This window comes from Primulina eburnea, chromosome 5, assembly GCF_022965805.1.
Source record: "Primulina eburnea isolate SZY01 chromosome 5, ASM2296580v1, whole genome shotgun sequence".
Lineage (NCBI taxonomy): Eukaryota > Viridiplantae > Streptophyta > Magnoliopsida > Lamiales > Gesneriaceae > Primulina > Primulina eburnea.
The window spans coordinates 23370318-23383684 of NC_133105.1; positions in this window are offsets into that span (position 1 = coordinate 23370318).

Sequence of the window (13367 nt, forward strand, 5' to 3'; positions counted from 1 at the left end):
TTAGATAAGTCGTTAGGTTGCATGGCATGCCTAGGACTATTGTTTCTGGTCGCGATGTTAAATTCTTCAGTTACTTTTGGAAGACTTTATGGGCTAAACTTGGCACGACAAACTGAAGTTGTAAATAGAACTTTGGGAACACCTTTGCGTGCTATTCTTCAAAAGAACTTGGATTGACATTTCTATGGACTTTATTTTGGGGTTGCCTAGGACTAAGAAGGGGAGGGATTTTATTTTTGTGGTTGTGGATAGATTCTCTAAGATGGCACATTTTATAGCTTGTCATAAAACCGATGACGCTTCAAACATTGCGGATTTGTTCTTTAGAGAAGTCGTTAGGTTGCATGGCATGCCTAGGACTATTGTTTCTGGTCGCGATGTTAAATTCTTGAGTTACTTTTGGAAGACTTTATGGGCTAAACTTGGCACAAAATTGTTGTTTTCTACTACTTGTCATCCTCAAACGAATGGAAAAGCTGAATTGTCAATAGAACTTTGGGAACACTTTTGCGTGCAATTCTTAAAAAGAACTTGGATTGACATTTCTATGGACTTTATTTTGGGGTTGCCTAGGACTAAGAAGGGGAGGGATTTTATTTTTGTTGTTGTGGATAGATTCTCTAAGATGACACATTTTATAGCTTGTCATAAAACCGATGATGCTTCAAACATTGCGGATTTGTTCTTTAGAGAAGTCGTTAGGTTGAATGGCATGCCTAGGACTATTGTTTCTGGTCGTGATGTTAAATTCTTGAGTTACTTTGGGAAGACTTTATTGGCTAAACTTGGCACAAAATTGTTGTTTTCTACTACTTGTCATCCTCAAATGGCTGGACAAAATGAAGTTGTCAATAGAACTTTGGGAACACTTTTGCGTGCTATTCTTAAAAAGAACTTGGATTGACATTTCTATGGACTTTATTTTGGGGTTGCCTGGGACAAAGAAGGGGAGGGATTCTATTTTTGTTGTTGTGGATAGATTCTTTAAGATGGCACATTTTATAGCTTGTCATAAAACCGATGACGCTTCAAACATGGCGGATTTATTCTTTAGAGAAGTCGTTAGGTTGCATGGCATGCCTAGGACTATTGTTTCTGGTCGCGATGTTAAATTCTTCAGTTACTTTTGGAAGACTTTATGGGCTAAACTTGGCACGACAAACTGAAGTTGTCAATAGAACTTTGGGAGCACCTTTGCGTTCTATTCTTCAAAAGAACTTGGATTGACATTTCTATGGACTTTATTTTGGGGTTGCCTAGGACTAAGAAGGGGATGGATTTTATTTTTGTTGTTGTGGATAGATTCTTTAAGATGGCACATTTTATAGCTTGTCATAAAACCGATGATGCTTCAAACATTGCGGATTTGTTCTTTAGAGAAGTCGTTAGGTTGCATGGCATGCCTAGGACTATTGTTTCTGGTCGCGATGTTAAATTCTTGAGTTACTTTTGAAGACTTTATGGGCTAAACTTGGCACAAAATTGTTGTTTTCTACTACTTGTCATCCTCAAACGAATGGAAAAGCTGAATTGTCAATAGAACTTTGGGAACACTTTTGCGTGCAATTCTTAAAAAGAACTTGGATTGACATTTCTATGGACTTTATTTTGGGGTTGCCTAGGACTAAGAAGGGGAGGGATTTTATTTTTGTTGTTGTGGATAGATTCTCTAAGATGACACATTTTATAGCTTGTCATAAAACCGATGATGCTTCAAACATTGCGGATTTGTTCTTTAGAGAAGTCGTTAGGTTGAATGGCATGCCTAGGACTATTGTTTCTGGTCGCGATGTTAAATTCTTGAGTTACTTTGGGAAGACTTTATTGGCTAAACTTGGCACAAAATTGTTGTTTTCTACTACTTGTCATCCTCAAATGGCTGGACAAAATGAAGTTGTCAATAGAACTTTGGGAACACTTTTGCGTGCTATTCTTAAAAAGAACTTGGATTGACATTTCTATGGACTTTATTTTGGGGTTGCCTGGGACAAAGAAGGGGAGGGATTCTATTTTTGTTGTTGTGGATAGATTCTTTAAGATGGCACATTTTATAGCTTGTCATAAAACCGATGACGCTTCAAACATGGCGGATTTATTCTTTAGAGAAGTCGTTAGGTTGCATGGCATGCCTAGGACTATTGTTTCTGGTCGCGATGTTAAATTCTTCAGTTACTTTTGGAAGACTTTATGGGCTAAACTTGGCACGACAAACTGAAGTTGTCAATAGAACTTTGGGAGCACCTTTGCGTTCTATTCTTCAAAAGAACTTGGATTGACATTTCTATGGACTTTATTTTGGGGTTGCCTAGGACTAAGAAGGGGATGGATTTTATTTTTGTTGTTGTGGATAGATTCTCTAAGATGGCACATTTTATAGCTTGTCATAAAACCGATGATTCTTCAAACATTGCAGATTTGTTCTTTAGAGAAGTCGTTAGGTTGCATGGCATGCCTAGGACTATTGTTTCTGGTCGCGATGTTAAATTCTTGAGTTACTTTTGGAAGACTTTATGGGCTAAACTTGGCACAAAATTTTTGTTTTCTACTACTTGTCATCCTCAAACGGATGGAAAAACTGAATTGTCAATAGAACTTTGGGAACACTTTTGCGTGCAATTCTTAAAAAGAACTTGGATTGACATTTCTATGGAATTTATTTTGGGGTTGCCTAGGACTAAGAAGGGGAGGGATTTTATTTTTGTTGTTGTGGATAGATTATCTAAGATGGCATATTTTATAGCTTGTCATAAAACCGATGATGCTTCAAACATGGCGGATTTGTTCTTTGGAGAAGTCGCTAGGTTGCATGGCATGCCTAGGACTATTGTTTCTGGTCGCGATGTTTAATTCTCGAGTTACTTTTGGAATACTTTATGGGCTAAACTTGGCACAAAATTGTTGTTTTCTACTACTTGTCATCCTCAAACGGATGGAAAAATTGAAGTTGTCAATAGAACTTTGGGAACACTTTTGCGTGCTATTCTTAAAAAGAACTTGGATTGACATTTCTATGGACTTTATTTTGGGGTGGCCTAGGACTAAGAAGGGGAGGGATTCTATTTTTGTTGTTGTGGATAGATTATCTAAGATGGCATATTTTATAGCTTGTCATAAAACCGATGATGCTTCAAACATGGCGGATTTGTTCTTTGGAGAAGTCGCTAGGTTGCATGGCATGCCTAGGACTATTGTTTCTGGTCGCGATGTTAAATTCTTGAGCTACTTTGGGAAGACTTTATTGGCTAAACTTGGCACAAAATTGTTGTTTTCTACTACTTGTCATCCTCAAACGGCTGGACAAAATGAAGTTGTCAATAGAACTTTGGGAACACTTTTGCGTGCTATTCTTAAAAAGAACTTGGATTGACATTTCTATGGACTTTATTTTGGGGTTGCCTGGGACAAAGAAGGGGAGGGATTCTATTTTTGTTGTTGTGGATAGATTCTTTAAGATGGCACATTTTATAGCTTGTCATAAAACCGATGACGCTTCAAACATGGCGGATTTATTCTTTAGAGAAGTCGTTAGGTTGCATGGCATGCCTAGGACTATTGTTTCTGGTCGCGATGTTAAATTCTTCAGTTACTTTTGGAAGACTTTATGGGCTAAACTTGGCACGACAAACTGAAGTTGTCAATAGAACTTTGGGAGCACCTTTGCGTTCTATTATTCAAAAGAACTTGGATTGACATTTCTATGGACTTTATTTTGGGGTTGCCTAGGACTAAGAAGGGGAGGGATTTTATTTTTGTTGTTGTGGATAGATTATCTAAGATGGCATATTTTATAGCTTGTCATAAAACCGATGATGCTTCAAACATGGCGGATTTGTTCTTTAGAGAAGTCGTTAGGTTGCATGGCATGCCTAGGACTATTGTTTCTGGTCGCGATGTTAAATTCTTGAGTTACTTTTGAAAGACTTTATGGGCTAAACTTGGCACAAAATTGTTGTTTTCTACTACTTGTCATCCTCAAACGAATGGAAAAGCTGAATTGTCAATAGAACTTTGGGAACACTTTTGCGTGCAATTCTTAAAAAGAACTTGGATTGACATTTCTATGGACTTTATTTTGGGGTTGCCTAGGACTAAGAAGGGGAGGGATTTTATTTTTGTTGTTGTGGATAGATTCTCTAAGATGACACATTTTATAGCTTGTCATAAAACCGATGATGCTTCAAACATTGCGGATTTGTTCTTTAGAGAAGTCGTTAGGTTGAATGGCATGCCTAGGACTATTGTTTCTGGTCGCGATGTTAAATTCTTGAGTTACTTTGGGAAGACTTTATTGGCTAAACTTGGCACAAAATTGTTGTTTTCTACTACTTGTCATCCTCAAATGGCTGGACAAAATGAAGTTGTCAATAGAACTTTGGGAACACTTTTGCGTGCTATTCTTAAAAAGAACTTGGATTGACATTTCTATGGACTTTATTTTGGGGTTGCCTGGGACAAAGAAGGGGAGGGATTCTATTTTTGTTGTTGTGGATAGATTCTTTAAGATGGCACATTTTATAGCTTGTCATAAAACCGATGACGCTTCAAACATGGCGGATTTATTCTTTAGAGAAGTCGTTAGGTTGCATGGCATGCCTAGGACTATTGTTTCTGGTCGCGATGTTAAATTCTTCAGTTACTTTTGGAAGACTTTATGGGCTAAACTTGGCACGACAAACTGAAGTTGTCAATAGAACTTTGGGAGCACCTTTGCGTTCTATTCTTCAAAAGAACTTGGATTGACATTTCTATGGACTTTATTTTGGGGTTGCCTAGGACTAAGAAGGGGATGGATTTTATTTTTGTTGTTGTGGATAGATTCTCTAAGATGGCACATTTTATAGCTTGTCATAAAACCGATGATTCTTCAAACATTGCAGATTTGTTCTTTAGAGAAGTCGTTAGGTTGCATGGCATGCCTAGGACTATTGTTTCTGGTCGCGATGTTAAATTCTTGAGTTACTTTTGGAAGACTTTATGGGCTAAACTTGGCACAAAATTTTTGTTTTCTACTACTTGTCATCCTCAAACGGATGGAAAAACTGAATTGTCAATAGAACTTTGGGAACACTTTTGCGTGCAATTCTTAAAAAGAACTTGGATTGACATTTCTATGGAATTTATTTTGGGGTTGCCTAGGACTAAGAAGGGGAGGGATTTTATTTTTGTTGTTGTGGATAGATTATCTAAGATGGCATATTTTATAGCTTGTCATAAAACCGATGATGCTTCAAACATGGCGGATTTGTTCTTTGGAGAAGTCGCTAGGTTGCATGGCATGCCTAGGACTATTGTTTCTGGTCGCGATGTTTAATTCTCGAGTTACTTTTGGAATACTTTATGGGCTAAACTTGGCACAAAATTGTTGTTTTCTACTACTTGTCATCCTCAAACGGATGGAAAAATTGAAGTTGTCAATAGAACTTTGGGAACACTTTTGCGTGCTATTCTTAAAAAGAACTTGGATTGACATTTCTATGGACTTTATTTTGGGGTGGCCTAGGACTAAGAAGGGGAGGGATTCTATTTTTGTTGTTGTGGATAGATTATCTAAGATGGCATATTTTATAGCTTGTCATAAAACCGATGATGCTTCAAACATGGCGGATTTGTTCTTTGGAGAAGTCGCTAGGTTGCATGGCATGCCTAGGACTATTGTTTCTGGTCGCGATGTTAAATTCTTGAGCTACTTTGGGAAGACTTTATTGGCTAAACTTGGCACAAAATTGTTGTTTTCTACTACTTGTCATCCTCAAACGGCTGGACAAAATGAAGTTGTCAATAGAACTTTGGGAACACTTTTGCGTGCTATTCTTAAAAAGAACTTGGATTGACATTTCTATGGACTTTATTTTGGGGTTGCCTGGGACAAAGAAGGGGAGGGATTCTATTTTGTTGTTGTGGATAGATTCTTTAAGATGGCACATTTTATAGCTTGTCATAAAACCGATGACGCTTCAAACATGGCGGATTTATTCTTTAGAGAAGTCGTTAGGTTGCATGGCATGCCTAGGACTATTGTTTCTGGTCGCGATGTTTAAATTCTTCAGTTACTTTTGGAAGACTTTATGGGCTAAACTTGGCACGACAAACTGAAGTTGTCAATAGAACTTTGGGAGCACCTTTGCGTTCTATTATTCAAAAGAACTTGGATTGACATTTCTATGGACTTTATTTTGGGGTTGCCTAGGACTAAGAAGGGGAGGGATTTTATTTTTGTTGTTGTGGATAGATTATCTAAGATGGCATATTTTATAGCTTGTCATAAAACCGATGATGCTTCAAACATGGCGGATTTGTTCTTTAGAGAAGTCGTTAGGTTGCATGGCATGCCTAGGACTATTGTTTCTGGTCGCGATGTTAAATTCTTGAGTTACTTTTGGAAGACTTTATGGGCTAAACTTGGCACAAAATTGTTGTTTTCTACTACTTGTCATCCTCCAACGGATGGAAAAACTGAATTGTCAATAGAACTTTTGGTACACTTTTGCGTGCTATTCTTAAAAAGAAATTGGATTGACATTTCTATGGACTTTATTTTGGGGTTGACTGGGACTAAGAAGGGGAGGGATTCTATTTTTGTTGTTGAGGATAGATTCTTTAAGATGGCACATTTTATAGCTTGTCATAAAACCAATGACGCTTCAAACATGGCGGATTTGTTCTTTAGAGAAGTCGTTAGGTTGCATGGCATGCCTAGAACTATTGTTTCTGGTCGTGATGTTAAATTCTCGAGTTACTTTTTGAAGACTTTATGGGCTAAACTTGGCACGACAAACTGAAGTTGTCAATAGAACTTTGGGAACACCTTTGCGTGCTATTCTTCAAAATAACTTGGATTGACATTTCTATGGACTTTATTTTGGGGTTTCCTAGGACTAAGAAGGGAAGTGATTCTATTTTTGTTGTTGTGGATAGATTCTCTAAGATGGCACATTTTATAGCTTGTCATAAAACCGATGATGTTTCAAACATCGCGGATTTGTTCTTTAGAGAAGTCGTTAGGTTGCATGGCATGCCTAGGACTATTGTTTCTGGTCGCGATGTTAAATTCTTGAGTTACTTTTGGAAGACTTTATGGGCTAAACTTGGCACGACAAACTGAAGTTGTCAATAGAACTTTGGGAACACCTTTGCGTGCTATTCTTAAAAAGAACTTGGATTTTCATTTCTATGGACTTTTTTATGGGGTTGCCTAGTACTAAGAAGGGAAAGGATTCTATTTTTGTTGTTGTGGATAGATTCTCTAAGATGGCACATTTTATAGCTTGTCATAAAACCGATGATGCTTCAAACAATGCGGATTTGTTCTTTAGGGAAGTCGTTAGGTTGCATGGCAGGCCTAGGACTATTGTTTCTGGTCGCGATGTTAAATTCTTGAGTTACTTTTGGAAGACTTTAAGGGATAAACTTGGCACAAAATTGTTGTTTTCTACTACTTGTCATCCTCAAACGGATGGAAAAACTGAAGTTGTCAATAGAACTTTGGGAACACTTTTGCGTGCTATTCTTAAAAAGAACTTGGATTGACATTTCTATGGACTTTATTTTGGGGTTGCCTAGGACTAAGAAGGGGAGGGATTCTATTTTTTTGTTGTGGATAGATTCTCTAAGATGGCATATTTTATAGCTGTCATAAAACCGATGATGCTTCAAACATGGCGGATTTGTTCTTTAGAGAAGTCGTTAGGTTGCATGGCATGCCTAGGACTATTGTTTCTGGTCATAATGTTAAATTATTGAGTTACTTTGGGAAGACTTTATTGGCTAAACTTGGCACAAAATTGTTGTTTTCTACTACTTGTCATCCTCAAACGGCTGGACAAAATGAAGTTGTCAATAGAACTTTGGGAACACTTTTGCGTGCTATTCTTAAAAAGAACTTGGATTGACATTTCTATGGACTTTATTTTGGGTTGCCTGGGACTAAGAAGGGGAGGGATTCTATTTTTGTTGTTGTGGATAGATTCTTTAAGATGACACATTTTATAGCTTGTCATAAAACCGATGACGCTTCAAACATGGCGGATTTATTCTTTAGAGAAGTCGTTAGGTTGCATGGCATGCCTAGGACTATTGTTTCTGGTCGCGATGTTAAATTCTTCAGTTACTTTTGGAAGACTTTATGGGCTAAACTTGGCACGACAAACTGAAGTTGTCAATAGAACTTTGGGAACACCTTTGCGTTCTATTCCTCAAAAGAACTTGGATTGACATTTCTATGGACTTTATTTTGGGGTTGCCTAGGACTAAGAAGGGGATGGATTTTATTTTTGTTGTTGTGGATAGATTCTCTAAGATGGCACATTTTATAGCTTGTCATAAAACCGATGATTCTTCAAACATTGCGGATTTGTTCTTTAGAGAAGTCGTTAGGTTGCATGGCATGCCTAGGACTATTGTTTCTGGTCGCGATGTTAAATTCTTGAGTTACTTTTGGAAGACTTTATGGGCTAAACTTGACACAAAATTGTTGTTTTCTACTACTTGTCATCCTCAACGGATGGAAATACTGAATTGTCAATAGAACTTTGGGAACACTTTTGCGTGCAATTCTTAAAAAGAACTTGGATTGACATTTCTATGGACTTTATTTTGGGGTTGCCTAGGACTAAGAAGGGGAGGGATTTTATTTTTGTTGTTGTGGATAGATTATCTAAGATGGCATATTTTATAGCTTGTCATAAAAACCGATGATGCTTCAAACATGGCGGATTTGTTCTTTGGAGAAGTCGCTAGGTTGCATGGCATGCCTAGGACTATTGTTTCTGGTCGCGATGTTAATTCTCGAGTTACTTTTGGAATACTTTATGGGCTAAACTTGGCACAAAATTGTTGTTTTCTACTACTTGTCATCCTCAAACGAATGGAAAAGCTGAATTGTCAATAGAACTTTGGGAACACTTTTGCGTGCAATTCTTAAAAAGAACTTGGATTGACATTTCTATGGACTTTATTTTGGGGTTGCCTAGGACTAAGAAGGGGAGGGATTTTATTTTGTTGTTGTGGATAGATTCTCTAAGATGACACATTTTATAGCTTGTCATAAAACCGATGATGCTTCAAACATTGCGGATTTGTTCTTTAGAGAAGTCGTTAGGTTGAATGGCATGCCTAGGACTATTGTTTCTGGTCGTGATGTTAAATTTTTGAGTTACTTTGGGAAGACTTTATTGGCTAAAATTGGCACAAAATTGTTGTTTTCTACTACTTGTCATCCTCAAATGGCTGGACAAAATGAAGTTGTCAATAGAACTTTGGGAACACTTTGCGTGCTATTCTTAAAAAGAACTTGGATTGACATTTCTATGGACTTTATTTTGGGGTTGCCTGGGACAAAGAAGGGGAGGGATTCTATTTTTGTTGTTGTGGATAGATTCTTTAAAATGGCACATTTTATAGCTTGTCATAAAACCGATGACGCTTCAAACATGGCGGATTTATTCTTTAGAGAAGTCGTTAGGTTGCATGGCATGCCTAGGACTATTGTTTCTGGTCGCGATGTTAAATTCTTCAGTACTTTGGAAGACTTATGGGCTAAACTTTGCACGACAAACTGAAGTTGTCAATAGAACTTTGGGAGCACCTTTGCGTTCTATTCTTCAAAAGAACTTGGATTGACATTTCTATGGACTTTATTTTGGGGTTGCCAAGGACTAAGAAGGGGATGGATTTTATTTTTGTTGTTGTGGATAGATTCTCTAAGATGGCACATTTATAGCTTGTCATAAAACCGATGATTCTTCAAACATTGCGGATTTGTTCTTTAGAGAAGTCGTTAGGTTGCATGGCATGCCTAGGACTATTGTTTCTGGTCGCGATGTTAAATTTCTTGAGTTACTTTTGAAGACTTTATGGGCTAAACTTGGCACAAAATTGTTGTTTTCTACTACTTGTCATCCTCAAACGGATGGAAAAACTGAATTGTCAATAGAACTTTGGAACACTTTTGCGTGCAATTCTTAAAAAGAACTTGGATTGACATTTCTATGGACTTTATTTTGGGGTTGCCTAGGACTAAGAAGGGGAGGGATTTTATTTTGTTGTTGTGGATAGATTATCTAAGATGGCATATTTTATAGCTTGTCATAAAACCGATGATGCTTCAAACATGGCGGATTTGTTCTTTGGAGAAGTCGCTAGGTTGCATGGCATGCCTAGGACTATTGTTTCTGGTCGCGATGTTTAATTCTCGAGTTACTTTGGAATACTTTATGGGCTAAACTTGGCACCAAAATTGTTGTTTTCTACTACTTGTCATCCTCAAACGGATGGAAAAAATTGAAGTTGTCAATAGAACTTTGGGAACACTTTTGCGTGCTATTCTTAAAAGAACTTGGATTGACATTTCTATGGACTTAATTTTGGGGTGGCCTAGGACTAAGAAGGGGAGGGATTCTATTTTTGTTGTTGTGGATAGATTCTATAAGATGGCACATTTTATAGCTGTCATAAAACCGATGGTGCTTCAAACATGGCGGATTTGTTCTTTGGAAGTCGTTAGGCTTCATGGCATGCAAAGGACTATTGTTTCTGGTCGCGATGTTAAATTCTTGAGCTACTTTGGGAAGACTTTATGGGCTAAACTTGGCACAAAATTGTTGTTTTCTACTACTTGTCATCCTCAAACGGATGGACAAAATGAAGTTGTCAATAGAACTTTGGGAACACTTTTGCGTGCTATTCTTAAAAAGAACTTGGATTGACATTTCTATGGACTTTATTTTGGGTTGCCTGGGACAAAGAAGGGGAGGGATTCTATTTTTGTTGTTGTGGATAGATTCTTTAAGATGGCACATTTTATAGCTTGTCATAAAACCGATGACGCTTCAAACATGGCGGATTTATTCTTTAGAGAAGTCGTTAGGTTGCATGGCATGCCTAGGACTATTGTTTCTGGTCGCGATGTTAAATTCTTCAGTTACTTTTGGAAGACTTTATGGGCTAAACTTGGCACGACAAACTGAAGTTGTCAATAGAACTTTGGGAGCACCTTGCGTTCTATTATTCAAAAGAACTTGGATTGACATTTCTATGGACTTTATTTTGGGGTTGCCTAGGACTAAGAAGGGGAGGGATTTATTTTGTTGTTGTGGATAGATTATCTAAGATGGCATATTTTATAGCTTGTCATAAACCGATGATGCTTCAAACATGGCGGATTTGTTCTTAGAGAAGTCGTTAGGTTGCATGGCATGCCTAGACTATTGTTTATTGGTCGCGATGTTAAATCTTGAGTACTTTTGGAAGAACTTTATGGGCTAAACTTGGCACAAAATTGTTGTGTTTTCTACTACTTGTCATCCTCCAACGGATGGAAAAACTGAATTGTTCAATAGAACTTTTGGTACACTTTTGCGTGCTATTCTTAAAAAGAAATTGGATTGACATTTCTATGACTTTATTTGGGTTGACTGGGACTAAGAAGGGGAGGGATTCTATTTTTGTTGTTGTGGATAGATTCTTTAAGATGGCACATTTTATAGCTTGTCATAAAACCAATGACGCTTCCAAACATGGGCGGATTTGTTCTTTAGAGAAGTCGTTAGGTTGCATGGCATGCCTAGAACTATTGTTTCTGGTCGCGATGTTAAATTCTCGAGTTACTTTTGAAGACTTTATGGGCTAAACTTGGCACGACAAACTGAAGTTGTCAATAGAACTTTGTGAACACCTTTGCGTGCTATTCTTCAAAAGAACTTGGATTGACATTTCTATGGACTTTATTTTGGGGTTTCCTAGGACTAAGAAGGGAAGTGATTCTATTTTGTTGTTGTGGATAGATTCTCTAATGATGGCACATTTTATAGCTTGTATAAAAACCGATGATGTTTCAAACATGGATTTGTTCTTTAGAGAAGTCGTTAGGTTGCATGGCATGCCTAGGACTATTGTTTTGGTCGCGATGTTAAATTCTTGAGTTACTTTTGGAAGACTTTATGGGCTAAACTTGGCACGACAAACTGAAGTTGTCAATAGAACTTTGGGAACACCTTTGCGTGCTATTCTTAAAAAGAACTTGGATTTTCATTTCTATGGACTTTTTTTGGGGGTGCCTAGTACTAAGAAGGGAAAGGATTCTATTTTTGTTGTTGTGGATAGATTCTCTAAGATGGCACATTTTATAGCTTGTCATAAAACCGATGATGCTTCAAACAATGCGGATTTGTTCTTAGGGAAGTCGTTAGGTTGCATGGCAGGCCTAGGACTATTGTTTCTGGTCGCGATGTTAAATTCTTGAGTTACTTTTGGAAGACTTTAAGGGATAAACTTGGCCCAAAAATTGTTGTTTTCTACTACTTGTCATCCTCAAACGGATGGAAAAACTGAAGTTGTCAATAGAACTTTGGGAACACTTTTGCATGCTATTCTTAAAAAGAACTTGGATTGACATTTCTATGGACTTTATTTTGGGGTTGCCTAGGACTAAGAAGGGGAGGGATTCTATTTTTTTTGTTGTGATAGATTCTCTAAGATGGCCATATTTTATAGCTGTCATAAAACCGATGATGCTTCAAACATGGCGGATTGTTCTTTAGAGAAGTCGTTAGGTTGCATGGCATGCCTAGGACTATTGTTTCTGGTCGTGATGTTAAATTATTGAGTTACTTTGGGAAGACTTTATTGGCTAACTTGGCACAAAATTGTTGTTTCTACTACTTGTCATCCTCAAACGGCTGGACAAAATGAAGTTGTCAATAGAACTTTGGGAACACTTTTGCGTGCTATTCTTAAAAAGAACTTGGATTGACATTTCTATGGACTTATTTTGGGGTTGCCTGGGACTAAGAAGGGGAGGGATTCTATTTTTGTTGTTGTGGATAGATTCTTTAAGATGGACACATTTTATAGCTTGTCATAAAACCGATGACGCTTCAAACATGAGCGGATTTATTCTTTAGAGAAGTCGTTAGGTTACATGGCATGCCTAGGACTATTGTTTCTGGTCGCGATGTTAAATTCTTCAGTTACTTTGGAAGACTTTATGGGCTAAACTTGGCACGACAAACTGAAGTTGTCAATAGAACTTTGGGAACACCTTTGCGTTCTATTCTCAAAAGAATTGGATTGACATTTCTATGGACTTTATTTTGGGGTTGCCTAGGACTAAGAGGGGATGGATTTTATTTTTGTTGTTGTGGATAGATTCTCTAAGATGGCACATTTTATAGCTTGTCATAAAACCGATGATTCTTCAAACATTGCGGATTGTTCTTTAGAGAAGTCGTTAGGTTGCATGGCATGCCTAGGACTATTGTTTCTGGTCGCGATGTTAAATTCTTGAGTTACTTTTGGAAGACTTTATGGGCTAAACTTGACACAAAATTGTTGTTTTCTACTACTTGTCATCCTCAAACGGATGGAAATAC